Consider the following 3,539-nt stretch of genomic DNA (forward strand, 5'->3'; position numbering starts at 1 on the left):
GTTTACACCTCTTGTAGCAACACCTAAAATTATTACAAAACCTTTAATAATAACGTGTCCTATTTTCATTTTATACCGACATGCGGCGTATCCCATATTTCTGCATATATGTGCGGTCCAACAACGGGTTAACTACATCTATTTCTGACAGTAATTAATCTGATTCGTGATGTGCAATAATTCTCTTTGTTGTTCTGCACAGCCTGGGTGGAACAACTTAAACATGAACGTGTATTTGCAGCATTTCCACAATATCTTTGAGTGTTTAACTACGTTATACCTTCATGCGGGATATTGGAACAATTGTACTTGCTGTATTATTCCCAGTATGCGATATCAGAAACAGAAGCAGCCGTATAAAGCTGTAAGTGATGTAGACCCTATATTTTTATGCTCCCCGGTGTGTTCCATTATCTGCATCACTGAATACAAGCAGCAGTTCTTTTCATATTTTTAGTTCTTTATACACTACCCAGTGAACAACGCCCGGGATTACTTTTGTGAAGATAGACCACATAAAGTAGATGTGAGTCGCTCCTTCCCACCTATGGTAACACCTGAGCATTCTGTAGCCTCAGCTTACTGTTGTACACTGGATATGGCGGAAGACCATGTATCACAGTCACAGATTGGCTGTGTTGCCTGCCTGGTGCCTGGGTTCGAGACATCTACCTACCCTATGGAGGAGTTTGCAGTGGGAGGGGAGAGTTCCAGTTGTGATGGTCCATGTGGATACCAACGACATAGGTAGAACGAGCAAAGAGGTTATGCTAAGGGAATCTGAACTGCAATGGACAAAATTAAAATGCAGAACAAAGAAGTTATTCTTTGCATTACCTGAGCCACGTGCAAATACGCATAGGGACAGGAAGATCAGAGAGTTAATGAATGAATGAACACGACCCTCCCCCGTTCTTACACCATCCCTGATATATTTAGTTTTTTTGCCCCTCCTTTTGTTCTCTCTTTCTGCCCATCACTCTGCCTGTTCTCCATCTCCCTCTGGTGCTCCCCTCCCACCGTTTTCTTTCTCCCGAGACCTCACATTGAATGATCCTTTCCCTTCTCCAGTTCTGTATCCCTTTTGTCAATCACCTTTCCGGCTGTCAGCTTCACCCCACGCACTCCAGTCTTCTCCTATTATTTCGTATTTCCGCCTCCCCCCACTGCTTTCAAATCTCTTACTATCTTTCCTTTCAGATAGTCCTGACGAAGGGTCTCGGCCCGAAACGTCGACAGTGCTTCTATTTATAGATGCTGCCTGGACTACTGTGCACCACCAGCATTTTGTGTGTTTTGCTTGAAATGAATGGCGTTCTGGCTGGATAGACCGAATAGCCGAGACCGACTTCTATGATCTATCATTCATCATTCGACCTTTGATCAGAGAAGATTTCACATTCATTTGACGATGGGGATGCAGCTCAGTGGCAGAACGCCGGCTTCGCACGTATGAAGTCTTAGGTTGAATTGTAGGCATCTCCACATTGATGGCTGAATTATGAAAAATGGTGGGAAAATCCCAGATGAGAAAATTGTCCACACAATCATAGAGCGAACGTTTGATTTCCGTTTGAAGCGCGTGGATAAGCCAGTAACACATTAGAGAAAAAAGGATTGTATCACGCACCTTGTTGTATCACGCACCGGTGGAGAAATTCAAAATCCCCTCCTCTTTTAAGGGAGGGGCAAAAGCATCAGCGACACCGACTGGTCAGCCCGAGAAAATTTGAAATTTGAATAGTTAATGCAGCAACAACTAAATCCCATTGGAGGAATTGTCTGAGTGAAGTGTTTGCAATGCGAAAACAAATCATAATTTATGCATCAAAGTCGCGAGTTCCATTCACACGGAGACAAGGTGAATTGTTGGTTCATCAAGCAATTCCGCCATTCACTCAAACATCGGGACAGGATTGGGAACATAATGGGAACTCGGGATTGAACGTGGTGACTCCCTAGTGTGGGTGCAAACGTCATTATTTATATATTAAAAAAGAGGGGGAAAAAACCTTACATGGGATGAATTCTCCATCTGAACAATTAAATTGTTCTCTGGTGACCGCCCTCATAAGCGGTCCAGTCAGGTAGTCGGATGGATCATAAAGGAGGACGAGAATGAACCAATTCCGGACGCCGGCCCTGCTACGCTGCGCACTTTCCATGTCGATCAGTGCCAGGGCGCCGGGCCAGTGTCCTGGAGCTCCATCGTTGAGAGCCTAGTGGGAGCTCCCTCAGCACACGTAGATCAGTGACTCAGGAAGGAAACCCGGCTCCGCCTTCTCCAGGACAGGAGGGAAACGGCAGGCTGTCCGGAGTGCTGATGCCCACATGGGAATCTTGGGGTTTGTGGTCGCGATGTGAAGGAACCTTGTACTGCTATAATCGAGTTCCGCTCCGCCAAAATGTACGCATGGAATTCAGGGTGAAAAGTCACTGAGCAAAAGATGAACTCAGTTTCTCCCTTCACAGAGGCTGACGTATGTGCTGAGTATATGGAGCAGTTTACGCTTTTAGTTCAGGATCAACTCTGTTTCTCTGACTCCGGATCTCTGCTGCCCCAGTCGCATGTGGAGAACATGGTAATCGTGTCCGAGTGGTTAAGGTGATGGACAGGAAATCCATTGGGTTGTCTCCGTGCAGGTTTTAATGCTGTCCACAGCAATGAATGGGGAGCGGACTCGAACGGCCGAATTGCCTACTGGAACTTCTATTTTCTATTTTTCAACGTTCATCCTTTGTGATTTGCTACTCTGATTTGCTACCAAGGGTGAGGTTATGGAGTACTTGGTGACACAGGACAAGATTGGGTAAAGTAAGTATGGTTTCCTTAAGGAAAGGATTGTGAACAGTCTCGGGGTCCTCATCTTAGAAAAGATGTGCTGGCATTGGAGAGGATGTTCACAACGATGACTCCCGAAATTAAAGGGTTATCATATGAGGAACTATTGACAGCAATGGGTCTGTACTCGGTGGAATTTAAACGGATGAGGAGAGATCTGACTGAAGCCTTTCGAACGTTGAAAGGCCTGGACAGAGTAGATGTGGAAACGAGGTTTCCTACGGTGGAGGAGTCAAGGATAAGAGGTCACAGTCACAGGTCGAGAGCGTCCATTTAAAACAGAGATGCAGACGCATGTGAATTTATGGAATGTATTACCACAGGCATCTGGGGACGGCAGGACGTTGGGGGGTTTTTAAGGCAGAGCTTGATATGTTCTTGGCTGGACACGCCATCAAAGGTTATGGGAGAGGGCTGAAGACTGGCGACGAGGGGAGGGGGAATGGATCAGCCATGATCAAATGGCGGAGCTGACTCGATGGGGCACACAGCTTATTTCTGCTCCTATGCTCTTATCCGATCAGATGGAAGATTTCATCATAAGTTTGACATTGGGGATGTAGCTCAGTGAAAGAGCGCAAGCTTCGCATGTATGAAGTTCTGGGTTCAATCCTCGGCATTTCCACTGAACTTTGATAAAGGAGCCGAAAACAGATGATGAAATTACTCGACGCTCAGCCTTCATTTCCGTCATTGA

Source organism: Hemitrygon akajei, chromosome 28 (assembly GCF_048418815.1).
Source record: "Hemitrygon akajei chromosome 28, sHemAka1.3, whole genome shotgun sequence".
Lineage (NCBI taxonomy): Eukaryota > Metazoa > Chordata > Chondrichthyes > Myliobatiformes > Dasyatidae > Hemitrygon > Hemitrygon akajei.